The sequence below is a fragment of the Mauremys mutica genome, chromosome 3 (assembly GCF_020497125.1).
Source record: "Mauremys mutica isolate MM-2020 ecotype Southern chromosome 3, ASM2049712v1, whole genome shotgun sequence".
NCBI classification, from domain to species: Eukaryota; Metazoa; Chordata; order Testudines; family Geoemydidae; genus Mauremys; species Mauremys mutica.
The window spans coordinates 8,037,164-8,052,964 of record NC_059074.1 but is presented as its reverse complement, the minus strand read 5'-3'; the positions used below and the strand labels follow the sequence as shown (position 1 = coordinate 8,052,964).

Sequence of the window (15,801 nt, the reverse complement as noted above, 5' to 3'; positions counted from 1 at the left end):
ATTGCCTAGGGAGGTTGTGGAATCTCCATCACTGGAGATATTTAAGAGCAGGTTAGAACAAACACCTGTTAGGGTTGGTCTAGAATAGCTAATACTTAGTTCTGCCACGAGTGCAGGGGACTAGATTACCTCTTGAGGTCCCCTCCTGTCCTATGATTCTGTCTCAAACAGAATATTGCAGAGTAAGAAGGGGTCAGGGAGTGGCATCCAGAATGATTAGGGGAGTAGAAAAACTCATATTAAGTGAGATTGAAAAGGTAGGGATTGCTTACCTTAGAGAGGCGACAAGGAGACATACAAATAACAAATGGTGTAGAGAGGGTAGATCGGAAACTTCTGTTCTCCTTAGTTCACAGAACAAGAACAACGAGTCATTCAGTTAAGTGGAAATGTGGTAAATTTAAAATCTAGGAAAAAGAAATACTTTTTTGCGTAATACATATGGCTGTGGAACGCATTGCCGCATGATGCTGCAGCCAAGAACTTAATAGGATTTAAAGAGGGAGCAGACATTTATATGGATAACAAGTTTATCCAGAGTTGCTTAGTTAATGCTAAAAAAAAAGTTTGAGACCTATAAAACCTCATGCCTCAGGGTTTGAACAAGACTCTAACTATCAGAGGTTAAGAGAAGACTTTCATACGGGGCAGGTTAACCCACATCTGCTTACTACTTCATGCGCTTTCCTCTGAAGCAGTTGGTGCAGACCACTGAATTACATGCACCTATCTGATCCAGTCTGGCAATTCCTACATTCCTTATTGAAAAGACTACTTATCTGAAATTTATACATAAACCAGGGGTCGGCACTTTCAGAAGTGGTGTGCCGAGTCTTCATTTATTCACTCTAATTTAAGGTTTCGCGTGCCAGTAATACATTTTAACGTTTTTAGAAGGTCTCTTTCTAGAAGTCTATAATATATCACTAAACTATTGTTGTATGTAAAGTAGATAAGGTTTTTAAAATGTTTAAGAAGCTTCATTTAAAATTAAATTAAAATGCAGAGCCCCTCAGACTGGTGGCCAGGACCCGGGCAGTGTGGGTGCCACAGAAAATCAGCTTGCGAACCGCCTTCGGCACCCGTGCCATAGGTTGCCTACCCCTGATATAAACTTTCAGATAGGTCCATGTAATTGTATATAAACTTTCAGATAAGTAGCCTTTTCAATAAGGAATGTAAGAATATGTGTGTGATGCTATATTATAGAGAGAGAGCTACAACAATGGCCAACAAAGAAGTAGTAATGAGACTCCTGGCCTATGCGTTTGATTCTGTAATCAGTATACATGATTACCAGAAACTGTATAGCTTTTGACTGGCTTGAGAAATAGATGATTGTTATGCTGATCTGACTATTAGCGAAGGTTCCCCTTTTGGACGGCTCACTTTCTCATTTGAAAAAACAACAAGGAGTCCTTGTGGTACCTTAGAGACTAACAAATTTATTTGGGCATAAGCTTTTGTGGGCTAAAACCCACTTCATCAGATGCATGGAGTTGAAAATACAGTAGCAGGTATATATACACAGTATATGAAAAGATGGGAGTTGCCTTACCAAGTGGGGGGTCAGTGGTAACGAGACAATTCAATTAGCAGTAGAATACCTAGGGAGGAAAAATCACTTTTATAGTGTTAATGAGGGCGGCCCATTTCAAACAGTTGACAAGAAGGTGTGAGTAACAGTAGGGGGAAATTAGTATGGGGAAATTAGTTTTTGTAATGACTCATCCACTCCCAATCTTTATTGAGGCCTAATTTGATGGTGTCCAGTTTGCAAATTAATTCCAGTTCTGCAGTTTCTCCTTGGAGTCTGTTTTTGAAGTTTTTTTGTTGAAGAATTGCCACTTTTAAGTCCATTATTGAGTGACCAGATCCCTGTTTGTTAGTCTCTAAGGTGCCACAAGGACTCCTTGTTGTTTTTGCTGATACAGACTAACACGGTTACTACTCTGAAACCTTTCTCATTTGAATTCTGACAGTAGATCATAGGGTGGAGTGCAAACTCATATGACCAATGTCTGTGTTTCTGCCAATTGAGGTTTGACCAATTTATGGTTTGTTACATATTGGAATTTGGGTGTTGAATACAAGGTTTTTACATGGGTGAAAATTTTGGGAGACTTGGTGGCTGAAAAAATTACAATGGTTTAGATCAGTGATTTGGCTGCAGCAATATGCGGGATTGAGTTGGTGAAACTTGTTCCTTGTAGTGGAGGAAGCGTAAGTGACATGGCACTTACGGTATCCCTGAAGGGATAAAAGGTTACATCCACTATTCTGTTCTGTTCAGGTTCTTATACCATGGCCTATGAGCACCATTTGAAGTGTAAAAAACTTTTACAAAGTACTATACATCAACAAATTAAAGTGAAGTTTCCTCTCCATTTTCTCCACCTGCAGCCTTCCATGGACAGTAATTTCTACACTTTAAATTCCTTCTCTGACCTAAATACTAATAGGGTGTGTTGCTTTGTGGGAAAGAATGGTCAAAGATATGAGATTTTTTTAAATTACATTTGGATCTGAAAATTGATGAGCATGTTGGCTAATCTTAGTCCTCTGGGAGTTAATTCTACAACACAGCTGCCAAGAAAACCCCTGCGAGCTTCACCTTTGTGGTAAATAGTTCCTTTATTCATGAGGAGCAGAGCTGTTGAGCAATTGAGACTGAGGCCTTGGCTACACTGGTGCTTTACAGCGCTGCAACTTTCTCGCTCCCAGCGCTGTAAGCTAATCCCCACAGGGAGGTGGAGTACCTGCAGCACCTTAGAGGATGAGGTGAACTTTTAGGTACCTTGGTACCAGTTTTTTTGAAGGATTTCAAAGAAAGGACTAGAATCTTGATGAAGTTCGGTAAGGAGCTTGCGGAGAGAGTGGTACCGGGGTGATATTGATCCTGTATCTAGGTTATAGGTTATAGATGATGTGCTCAGGAACTGCTGTTCATTATCTTCTCAGTCAGCTTGCTCAGGAGTAGGAGATTTGACTCCAGGTGGTGGAAGTCTTGTTCTGTAGAGTCAACAAATGTTTCAAGATTATTCTTGCTGTAAACCGGGAGAGACAGATCCTTCGTTGAACAAGGCACTGGCAATCTGTCAGATACCCTAGTTATTCTTGAAACTTTCCCCAGCCAGGAAAGGCAAAGGTCTGACTCGCAAGTGGAGGCTACTGTTTCATTCACTTTGTCCGGGGCTTCCTGATGTGTAGAAGGATCAAACTTGGGGAAGGGAGGTGGCCAGATATTGAAGTTGTATGTAATGTTTGATTCTGTGTACCCCAAGAAACTATTGGCTATATAGGGGATGTTCAGTAAGGAAGAAGATAGCAGAAATTGGTACTGGATTCTTCTGCAGGCTACAGTCGGTTGGGCTTCATTAACCAGAATAGCTTTTTTGGGTGGCTTCTGCAGAAAAGGAGAAAAAGGATTTTAGCCCGTTATTTTGCCTTAGTGTATTTTTTACATATTGAAAATTTTTGTTTCACTATTTCTACCTTATCTAGATTTCAGTGCTCTAGTTTCTTTTCATATTATACTAGTCACATAGAGACCTGTGTGAATGATGTGAAGGCAGAGTGTTGTTTGGGAGTTATTTTGATTACAGTGGTTAATGTGTGGTCATAATGATGCGCAATTTGATTGCTCCTTGGTCCCTTGCTGCGCTGTTGCCACCGAATATCAGGGTGGATAAAAATAGATGATTTAAAAAAAAAGATAATTTGTTTAAATTAAATGCATTTTCTTTTTAAAAATAAACCTATTTAAAATTATGGCAACCTATATTAAGGCCTAAACTTATTATAATCTATAAAATCATTTAAATTAAATAAAAAAAAATCAACCAGTACATGTTTGCTGACAAAAATTTTAAGAAACCACTGAACTGGTGAAAGTCACTGGTTAAGCACCTGGAACCAGAATTTGTTGAAGTACTAAACCAACTTTTGATAGCAGTAGCCTCTTCTGCAGGTGCAAAGAGAATATTTTCTTCATTTGAGTTTATTCAGCTATTAAACTTCAATGATTAGTTCATTCAAAGTTGAGAAACTTATGAGGGGTTGAAAAAGCAGGAAAGCTTATTTTCCTCCTTCGGTCTATGAATAAAACTGAGGTGAGAAAAAGGAGCTCTATTAGTTCTAAAATCTTGAAGGTCGTGGTGACCAGAAACAATCAGTTCAGTTCAATAACTACAGATAATGTTACTTTTGTTTAAAAAAACAACCAGTTTTTCTAAAATGCAAAACGTATTAATAAACCTGCTCTTGTTAGGTGTCCAGTACATTTAAAGCAGTTTTATTTATGTAATACACAAGAACAGCATCTAAAAAGTGTTTATTTTTAATTGAATTCTAGTTTTCATCCAAGTGAAGCTTGACAGAAATCACAAGTAAAAATTAATCTAGTAAGTAAATAACATAACAATATATAAAAATGAAGACTATGAATATATGTATATTTAGCGTTTGGCTCTCTTAAGGTCCACCTCGCAGTCATTTCTGCATTCCACCCAGGTGCTTGGTGTTTGCATACCCGCTCGTGCGGTGTTTCCTGAAAGGCCTGGAAAAAATCCATCCTCCAACAAAGCCACCTGTACCTGCATGGGACCTTAACTTTGTTCTTTCCTGCCTTATGGGCCCTCCCTTTGAGCCGCTGGCTTCCTGCTCACTCCTCTATCTTTCCTGGAAGGTCGCCTTCCTAGTGGCCATCACTTCAGCACTTCGGGTGTCTGAGCTACGGGCTCTTACCTGTGAACCACCTTATACCATTTTTCATAAAGATAAAGTCCAGCTGAGACCTCACCCAGCCTTGCTGCCAAAAGTGTTGTCCCATTTCCATGTAAGTCAGGACATTTTCCTGGCAGTTTTTTACCCGAAACCACACACCGACCTTCGGGAACAACGCCTCCATTCACTGGACATTAGGAGGGCGCTCGCCTTCTATATAGACTGCACAAAACCATTCCGTAAGACAACCCAGTTGTTCGTTGCCATCGCGGACCGCATGAAAGGCGCACCGGTCTCCTCCCAGCGGATATCTTCATGGATCACCGCATGTATCCGTACCTGCTATAGCTTGGCACACATCCCTCCGCCTGCTCTCACAGCTCACTCCACTAGAGCTCAGGCATCGTCGGCAGCCTTTCTGGCACACGTTCCCCTCCAGGAAATTTGCAGAGCTGCCACGTGGGCCTCAGTGCACACCTTCACATCCCACTATGCCATCGTCCAGCACTCTTGTGATGCGGTTTTTGGCAGACCGATTCTACAGTCTCTGGTACCTAAACTCTGACCCCACTTCCGAGGTAAGGCTTGGGAGTCACCTAACTGGAATTGATATGAGCAAGCACTTGAAGAAGAAAAAACGCTTACTCACCTTTCTGTAACTGTTGTTCTTCGAGATGTGTTGCTCATATCTATTCCATTCCCCCCCACCTTCCCCTCTGTTTGAGTAGCCGGCAAGAAGGAACTGAACGGGGGTCGGGCCGGCAGGGTCTTATATAAAGCACCATACCGGCGCCACTCCAGGGGGCTCCCCAGCTAGCCCGACGGGTAGCTGCTAGGGAAAAAGTTTCTGACATCTGTGCACGCAGCACGCGCACACACCTAACTGGAAAAGATATGAGCAACACATCTCGAGGAACAACAGTTACAGAAAGGTGAATAACCGTTTTTTTAATGGTTACCAATCAATGATACTCAGCCTTTCTATAGGAAAATAAATAAAAAGTAAATGCAAAATGAGATTAAAATCAATGATTTTTAAATCAAGATTTCTTGCCTGCTGATTTAAAATATGCATATAATCAGTAATTTAAATCACTTTGATTTAAATTAGTCGACCTTTCTGTATTGGAATCTGGTGAGTCCATAATATTTCTTGTCTGAATCATGCAAAATCGCTATCCTGGTGCCCAGAGGCAGGGAGGCCCTTGAGGAATTCCACCAAGATTTCAACGATTTCCACCCTACCATCAACCTCAGCCTGGACCAGTCCACACAAGAGGTCCACTTCCTGGACACTACAGTGCTAATAAGCAATGGTCACATGATCACCGCCCTATACTGGAAACCTACTGACCGCTATACTTACTTACATGCCTCCAGCTTTCATCCAGAACACACCACTCGATCCGTTGTCTACAGCCAAGCTCTGTGATACAACCGCATTTGCTCCGATCCCTCAGACAGAGAAAAACACGTACAGAATCTCTATCAAGCCTTCTTAAAACTGCAATACCTACCCGGTGAAGTGAAGAAACAGATTGACAGAGCCAGAAGGGTACCCAGAAGTCACCTGCTACAAGACAGACCCAACAAAGAAAGTAACAGAACGCCACTAGCCATCACCTACAGACCCCAACTAAAACCTCTCTAGTGCATCATCAGGGATCTACAACCTATCCTGAAGGACGATCCCACACTCTCACAGACCTTGGGAGACAGACCAGTCGTCGCTTACAGACAGCCCCCCAACCGGAAGCAAATACCAGCAACTACACACCACAAAACAAAAACACCAACCCAGGAACCAAACCCTGGTGCCAACTCCGTCCACATATCTATTCAAGGGACGACATCATAGGACCTAACCACATCAGCCACACCATCCGGGGCTCGTTCAGCTGCACATCTACCAATGTGATATATGCCATCATGTGCCAGCAATGCCCCTCTGCCATGTACATTGGCCAAACCGGGTGGTCTCTACTCAAAAGAATAAATGGACACACATCTGACATCAGGAATCATAACATTCAAAAACCAGTAGGAGAACACTTCAGTCTCTCTGGTCACTCAATAACAGACCTCAAAGTGGCAGTTCATCAAGAAAAAAACTTTAAAAACAGGGCTTCCAACGTGAAGCTGCAGAACTGGAATTTATTTGCAAGCTAGATGCCATCAGATTAGGCCTGAATAAAGACTGGGAGTGGTTGGGTCATTACAAAAGCTAAACTTAATTTCCCCAATACTAATTTCTCCCTACTGTTACTCACACCTTCTTGTCAACTGTCTGTAATGGGCCACTCTCTTACCACTTCAAAAGTTACTTCTCCTCCCTTGATATACTGTTGTTAATTGATTTATCTTGTCAGACTGACTTAACACTTGGTAAAGCACCCCACATCCTTTCATGTATTTATACCTGCTCCTGTATTTTTTACTACATACATCTGATGAAGTGGGTTCTAGCCCACGAAAAAGTATGCTCAAATAAATGTGTTAGTCTCTAAGGTGCCACAAGGACTCCTTGTTGTTTTTTTTTATGCTGCTTATGTTAGGTAGTAGTCTAACCCAGAGCAGCGTTTGGCTTATGATGATCTCTAATATGGCCAGCCATGTGAATTACACTAGAAATTATTAGTGAATGTTTTAGGATGGAAAGAGAGGAGACAAATTTTGGGGTGTTTGTGTCCAAGGTCCTGTCAGCATGAATAGGAGGCGGGAGGGATAGCTCAGTGGTTTGAGCATTGGCCTGCTAAACCCAGGATTGTGAGTTCAATCCTTGAGGGGGCCATTTAGGGATCTGGGGCAAAAATCTGTCTGGGGATTGGTCCTGCTTTGAGCAGGGGGTTGGACTAGATGACCTCCTGAGGTCCCTTCCAACCCTGGTATTCTATGATATTGACATTGCCTAGGATTATAAATCCAGAGAATTTCACTATTGCTGACAGAGTCTTAATCAGCTTCTTTATGAACTCCTTGGTCTTTTCGGGTTTATTAATGAGTTTGAAGTCCTAGATTTCCTTTGTCGCTGTCTGTTAGATGAAGGAATTCAAAAGATTTTCTAGTTCCCGGGGTTTGGGAGAAACTTAATTGTATTTGTGGTTAGATGAGACTATTGAATGCTAACCTATCTGCCTTCTTGCCCATTCTTGTTCTTTGGTGTGCTCAGTAGATTCATAGAATCAAACGCCAGAAGGTACCACTATGATCATCTAGTCTGCCCTCCTGTGTGCACAGGCTGTAGAGTGTTTGTTTTCCCAGAAACTGGATTAAAGCGTATCTTTCAGAAAAATGTCTAATTTTATTTTAAAGGCTACAAGTGATGGTGAGTCTACCACCTCCCCTGCTAAGCTGTTCCAAGTTTAATTATCTTCACTTATTTCAAGGTTGAATTTGTTTAACTTCAATTTCCAACCCTTGGATCTTGTTTTGCCTTTGTCTGCAAGATTGAAATGCCCCCGCCATCAGATATATTTCCCATGTGTAACTAACTGTACACAGTATCAGAGGGGTAGCCATGTTAATCTGGATCTGTAAAAGCGGCAGAGAGTTCTGTGGCACCTTATAGACTAACAAACGTATTGGAGCATGAGCTTTCGTGGGTGAATCCCTAAATGGCCCCCTCAAGGATGGAACTCTCAACCCTGGGTTTAGCAGGCCAATGCTCAAACCACTGAGCTATCCCTCCCCCCATATCACCTCTCAGCCTTTCCTTTGATAAAATGAATAGATTGAGCTCCTTAAAACTCACATTGTAAGGCATGTTTTCCAGCCCCCTGGATTGTTTTTGTGACTCTTCTTTGACTTTCTCCAGTATTTCTTCATCCTTCTTGAAGTTTGTGTCCAGTGCTGGTGTCTAATCTAGTAGTGCTCTTACCAATGTAGTGTACCAAAGCAAGATCACTTCCCTACTTGTACTAGATATTCCCTTTTTTATACATTCAGTGACTGTAGTGGCCTTCTTTGCCACAGCATTGCACTGAGCGCTCATGTTGAGGCGGTTACCTATGATGACCCCAAGTCCTTCTCTGAGTCACTGCTTTCCAAGCCCATCTCCGATCTTGTAGTTTTGGCTGCATTCTTTGTTCTCAGATGTATTACCTTGCATTTTGTTGTATTGAAACACACTTTGTGGGATTGAGGCACTTAACCTGGTGACTCAGATTGCTTTGTAACAGTATCTTGTCCTCGTTGTTTGCTATCCCACCAATCTTTGTGTCCTCTGCAAATTTTATCAGCAAAGATTTTATATTATCAACTAGATCACTGATAAAGGTATTGAATAGTGTTATACCAAGAACTGATCCCTACGGGGGACTCCACTAGTAACTGCCCCACTTATTAATATCTCCATATTCACTGATCTCAAAGTTTAGTTGTTATTAAGTTTTTAATTCATGTAATATGTGCCCTGTTAGTTCCATGTAAAGCAAGTTTTTAAAACAAAATGTCATGTGGTACTAAGTCAAATGTCTTATTGTTCTTAATATGATTTAAAAATGCCTTGTTGGCTTTAACCCTATTGGCCATTAATATTTCATTGATTTTTTGTACTTATCAGTTGCCTGCATTTTTTTAACTTTAATTTATTGCTATTAACTTCCCCTTTTTGTGGTCTTTATATATATTTTTTTCCATATTTTATTGCTGCTTTCACATCTCCTTTTAACCAAGATAGTTTTTTGAGTAGCGTCATTTTCCCCCGAGTTTGTGCAATTGCATTTATTCAGGCTCTAGTAGGATGGCCTTGTGTGATTTCCAATTTTTGCTAACACTTTCTATCAGTTATGCTGACCAGTTGCTTTAAGCTTTGGGTAACTGGCCCTTTTAAAGTTCCAAGTCTACACATTACTGGTAGGTGCCGTATTCTGTTTGTAGTCTGGTAGGAGCGAGGTGGACCATCTCTGGGCCTGATTTTAATGTTTAACATGCCTCCGCCGTGTACATTGGCCAAACCAGATTGTCTCTACGTAAAAGAATAAATGGACACAAATCAGACGTCAAGAATTATAACATTCAAAAACCAGTCGGAGAACACTTCAATCTCCCTGGTCACTCAATTACAGATCTAAAAGTCGCAATATTACAACAAAAAAACTTCAAAAACAGACCCCAACGAGAGACTGCTGAATTGGAATTAATTTGCAAAATGGACACCATTAAATTAGACTTGAATAAAGACTGGGAGTGGATGGGTCATTACACAAAGTAAAACTATTTCCCCATGTTTATCCCCCCCCTCCCCACTGTTCCTCACAACTTCTTGTCAACTGCTGCAAATGGACCATTTTGATTACCACTACAAGAAGTTTTTTTCTCTCCTGCTGGTAATAGCTCACCTTAACTGATCGCTCTCATTAGAATGTGTATGGTAACACCCATTGTTTCATGTTCTCTTTGTGTATATATATATCTCTTCCTACTGTATTTTCCACTGCATGCATCTGATGAAGTGAGTTGTAGCCCACGAAAGCTTATGCTCAAATAAATTTGTTAGTCTCTAAGGTGCCACAGGTACTCCTGTTCTTTTTTCTGTTATTACAGTAGCACCTAGGGAACTCCAATTAGAGATCAAGGCCTCATTGTAGTAGGCTCTGTACACAGCCCATAGAAAGGGGATGGTGCACTGCTCTCCTGCCACAGGAACAGCTGAGGGAAGGAATTGTGGCTTTAGGGAGCCATAACTACTGCCTGGTTTCCTTTTGTTCCAGACGGATAGTACTTTGCAGTTTCTTAGGCACTTATGTATCCCCATTTGCTGTATTATGAGCCCCTTGCAATCTTTAATGTATTTATTCTCAACACCCCTGCGAGTAAGGAAGTACTATTTATTTCCATTTTACAGATGGGGCACTGAGGCACAGAGAAGCTAAATGACTTGCTGTAGTCTGTGGAGGAGCAGGGACTTGAACTCAGGTTTCCTGAGTCCTGGGTTAGTGCCCTAGCCACTGGATGATCCTTCCTGAACTATAACAGAAGCAAATTACTACCCACACCCTGTGAAGCAGTGCTCAGACGGTGATCATATTGCATCTGGGGCCTCATCCATAATGAATTCACTGACGATTTGAGGACTGACCACCAGTCTAGCGCTGATGAGCGTCAACTTAATTTTTTGTTGCTCATTTGTGTCTTCGTGGATGATGTCTGGCTATCGCAAATTGTTATCAGTTTGTTTCTGGATCTGTGCTGCTTTTTCCTGTGGGTATTCTGTGTTAGGAATTATATAAGAGGGGGAAGGGGGCAGAAGATAAGCATATCTGTAAGTGACATTGAACCTAATGTTTGTTAAAAGCTCTAGAGTTTCTGGACTGTGAAACTTCTATTCTTTAGCATGGATTTGCTGAGGAATAAGGTCTTTAAATGTTGGTTTTTTTTCCAAGTCACTAAAGGCTGGAAAAACTGCTACCCTATTAAGCCTTTTTGTAATGCAACCAAAGAACAAACTGCCTTGGTGTATGTAGAATTAATAAGACCAACATGCTTTTAATATGATATTGCCACAAATTAATGTTGAAATTAACTAACTGCTATTTTTCACTTAAGATGCTGAAAGTTGAATCCTGTGTCATTTGGTTTATTGGGAGACAGTAATGTAACCAAAATGTCTGTCTGCCCTTTTTCTCACCAGAATTCAATAATTGATGTTGGTCCCCAGCCGGGAGAGTACATCTGAAGACTGCCCATGGACGATCGATGCTTGTGTTTGCTGAAGTTCTAGGATTCTTTTGTTTTACTGTTTAATTTACTGAAGAGTCCATTTTTTCCCATGAGTCATCGTCCACCTCTGGAAAGGTAGAGGTAAGTTTTCAGGTTTTTTCTTTTTTTGTTGTTGTTTCTCCACCTCAAGTGAAAATTGCACATTGGAAAAAATAACCCCAACTATACATACAACATGATGGGGGCTAATTTAGCTACAACGAGTCAGGAAAAAGATCTTGGAGTTATCGTGGATAGTTCTCTGAAGATGTCCACGCAGTGTGCAGAGGCGGTCAAAAAAGCAAACAGGATGTTAGGAATCATTAAAAAGGGGATAGAGAATAAGACTGAGAATATATTATTGCCCTTATATAAATCCATGGTACGCCCACATCTCGAATACTGTGTACAGATGTGGTCTCCTCACCTCAAAAAAGATATTCTAGCACTAGAAAAGGTTCAGAAAAGAGCAACTAAAATGATTAGGGGTTTAGAGAGGGTCCCATATGAGGAAAGATTAAAGAGGCTAGGACTCTTCAGTTTGGAAAAGAGAAGACTAAGGGGGGACATGATAGAGGTATATAAAATCATGAGTGATGTTGAGAAAGTGGATAAGGAAAAGTTATTTACTTATTCCCATAATACAAGAACTAGGGGTCACCAAATGAAATTAATAGGCAGCAGGTTTAAAACAAATAAAAGGAAGTTCTTCTTCACGCAGCGCACAGTCAACTTGTGGAACTCCTTACCTGAGGAAGTTGTGAAGGCTAGGACTATAACAATGTTTAAAAGGGGACTGGATAAATTCATGGTGGCTAAGTCCATAAATGGCTATTAGCCAGGATGGGTAAGAATGGTGTCCCTAGCCTCTGTTCGTCAGAGGATGGAGATGGATGGCAGGAGAGAGATCACTTGATCATTGCCTGTTAGGTTCACTACCTCAGGGGCACCTGGCATTGGCCACTGTCGGTAGACAGATACTGGGCTAGATGGACCTTTGGTCTGACCCGGTACGGCCTTTCTTATGTTCTTATGTTCTTATGTTTAAAACTGTCAGAGATGCCTTTTGCTAAGGCATCTCTAAATGTGGAACCAATCATTGGAACTTCTCAAAGCATTCTGTCTCACCTCTGTATCCTAAGGGTTTGCTTTCCATGGATCAGACTGGCAGCCAGTCTGTAGTGCATCAGCAGTTAAAAAATCTGCCTTAGAAGTCCATAAAGGAAAAAATTACTGCAAAACTAGTCCATATTGACTTGGTGTGCTTTAATGGTTAGTTGCTGCAATTGCAGATTGAAGTGTTGTGAAGGCGAAGATTACAACACGGTTCACAAAAGAACTAGATAAGTTCATGAAGGATAGGTCCATCGATGGCCATTAGCCGGGATTGGCAGGGATGGTGTCCCTAGCCTCTGTTTGCAAGAAGCTGGGAATGAGCAACAGGGGATGAATCACTTGATGATTACCTGTTCTGTTCATTCCCTCTGGGGCATCTGGCATTGGCCACTGTTGGAAGACAGGATACTGGGATAGATGGACCTTTGTTCTGACCCAGTATGGCCGCTCTTATGTTCTTATGCATAGGCTACATACTCAAGACAGGTATGGTGGCTTTAATTAGTTAATATTACTCTCGTGGTTTGACCTGCAGCTTTCAGAGCTTCTCTGTAGAACACTTGAGCTCATAGTGTGTTTCCCAAGTCTCAAGCTTGTGTGTTAAATGTCAGGGACTAAATACAGTCTCTGGTGGAAGAACAATGCAGTCAGTATCCTTGTAGCCCTTCCTAGCTGATATACGTAATGGCTTGGACATTTCTGTAGCTTGCTAGCAACCAGCTATATTTTAATTTGAAGAAAAATTGCTGTAATAGAGTGGGAGCTACACAGAACAGAAAAACTTAAATGAGCATAGTGGTAAAAATACCAGCAGCTTTAAACACCATCATCCTAACTTTAGACTTTAGTTCCTCCTGTGCTATTGACATATTGGGCAGTCCGGTTCCTCCATTAATTAGTGGCTCGGTAATTGTGGTACTTCTTCCTCAGCAATGTCCACACATTCGGTAACCTTTGTCGCTGTCATCTGCCAGTTCTTGTTTGGCCTACATCATTTTCTTTCCTACCTGGATACTCAATTCAATGCTTGCTTAGTTCATCTCCCATGTTCTGTATGGTGTATGTGTCTCAACTGCCTGAGCTTTTTTCTTTGATATTTTCTAATACAACCTGCTCTGTCCACTCCCTTACTCTCTCATTTGTTGTTTTGTCTTTCCGTGAAATGTGTAGTATCTTCCTCAGCCATCTCTGATGGGCAACTTCCAGTTTCTTTTTGTTAGCTCCTGTCTTCAACCAAGTCTCTGCCCTGTACAGTAGTATACTCAGTACAATCGCATGGTATAATCTGACCTTTAGTTTCGTGTTGAGACCTTGGTTTGACCAGATGTTGTTCATCCTTCCAAAAGTGGTGCTCATTTTTTCTTCATCTCATGTGAATATTTTCATCGCAGCCACCATCAAATATCATCACACTCTCCAGATAGCAGAACTCTACCTGTTTCATTTTCTTCTCCAGCTTTTTCTAATTTAGCACTGGCATTTATATACACCCTTTGCACAATCATCAAATCTGGACAGTTTAATATGAAAGGAAATGTTCTTTCCATCATGCAGACCATCACAGATGTTGAAAATGCACGAAGAACAGGCCAAACAATTAAAAAAAAAACCCACCACAATAGGGAAAATAATCATGCAGGCATTATCACGAGGTGAGCAGTTATACTGTCAGTATTATACTACCCTGTACAACGTAGCTTATCACTCATTCACCAAGAGTTTCTTAAGAAGCTTTCAAATAAAGTCCGTTGTCCAGAACCAGGTTGCACTAGGGGTTGGAATACAAACTAGAGTTTCTAGAATTTTTTATATTAGCTTGAAATGTCCCTTGCTTAACTAAAATTCACAATATTATCCTTGAATAGAATATAGATGCTGTGTAGAAGTATGATGCTGTTGTTGGGTCTCCTTCATAGGCTGATTTTGTTACTGGAAGGATGTTTGTGGGTTAATAGGTGGCTAATGGACTAAGGCACCCTACATACTGTTCTTGACTCTGCCAAAGACTTGCTGCATGGCGTTAGGTGATCCATAGGAACATAGCATTGAAAGGGACCTCTTGGGTCATTGAGTCCAGTCCCCTGCTTACCTTTTGTCCTCTCTATGCTTCAATGTCTCCATTTGTAAAATGAGGATAATAATATGTAACCACCATTGTAAAGCTCTTGGAGGGCTTTAATAGTAAAATGAGTGAATAAAGAGGAAAATATTACTAATTATTATTATTTCACTTCATTTATCAGGTTTCAGACTCCCTTTGCAAAGAAGAGCTGTGGCTTTTTGATTAGTCACTAAGTTCAAAGACATTTCTGTGGATATTTGTTTTTACACTAAAAAAAGTCTCAGAATTCAGTGAGAATAGCACTTAGTACTGAATACGACTATTGCTCCACATCTCTGCGCACTGTATTCACTTCACTGTTATATCACACTGCTTATTTTCTGGACAGATCTCTTGTCAATCTGAAATCAGGGTTTTACAGAGCAATAGACTCCTTCTACTCTTCTATTTTTAAGGGTTTTTTAATGAAAAGAAAAATGTATTTGGAAGTAAAACAAGAAAAAATGTGATCACGTTAAAGAAAAGCTTTCTAATATTATCCCTAAGATTTATACATAACATAAAGTGACTGTTGAGGGCTCTAAGCCTTTGTTGTGTATTTATTCACCCGAATAAACAGAAAAATATATGTAGCAGCCCTACCAAAACCAAGAAGAAAACCCAAACCCACTTTATCTATGAATACCCTGTTCTCAGAGCACAAAGCAATGCCATCGGCCCACTATTCCCTTCTTGAAGCTTGAGGAGAGGATGTGCTTTACAGGGTGCCCAGAAGGTCGACAAACTTGGGCTGTTTGGAACTAGAGGTCCCTCACAAAGAGTTCGTAGCCCCAGCTCTATTTCTTTTACTCCGAGAGTATCAGATGGGGAGAGAGGTGCCTCTCCAGTACATCAGTTCTAAACCATTCAGAGCTTTATATGTCAAAACCGAAACTCCACTCAGAAGCTAGCAAACAGTAGTGATCCCAGAGCACTTCAGTCACCTGCTCAGAGTGAGAAACTCCACTTGATAAGTGAGCTGCCACATTCTTTGCTGGCTTCAGTTTCCCAGTTGACTTGAGATGCAGTCCCACATAAAGTGCATTTTGGTAATATAATCTCAGCGACGAAGGCATGGATCATGCTAGCAGAGTTCTGATGTGGGCGAAATAGTTGCAACCTCCTGCTCATATGTTGATTGAAAAAAGTAACATTTCACT

The 15,801-nt window shown here is 40.9% G+C and overlaps 1 protein-coding gene across 8 annotated transcripts in view; it reads left to right on the top strand.

Moving 5' to 3' along the window:
* Positions 1 to 15,801, top strand: part of NCOA1 (nuclear receptor coactivator 1) — a 342,124-nt gene that overhangs the window by 73,974 nt on the left and 252,349 nt on the right. For all 8 annotated transcript variants that reach the window (XM_045009603.1, XM_045009600.1, XM_045009598.1 and 5 more), the window contains exon 2: positions 11,357 to 11,526. The gene's annotated coding sequence lies outside the window, so the exon portion shown is untranslated. The remainder of the gene's footprint in view (positions 1 to 11,356; positions 11,527 to 15,801) is intronic.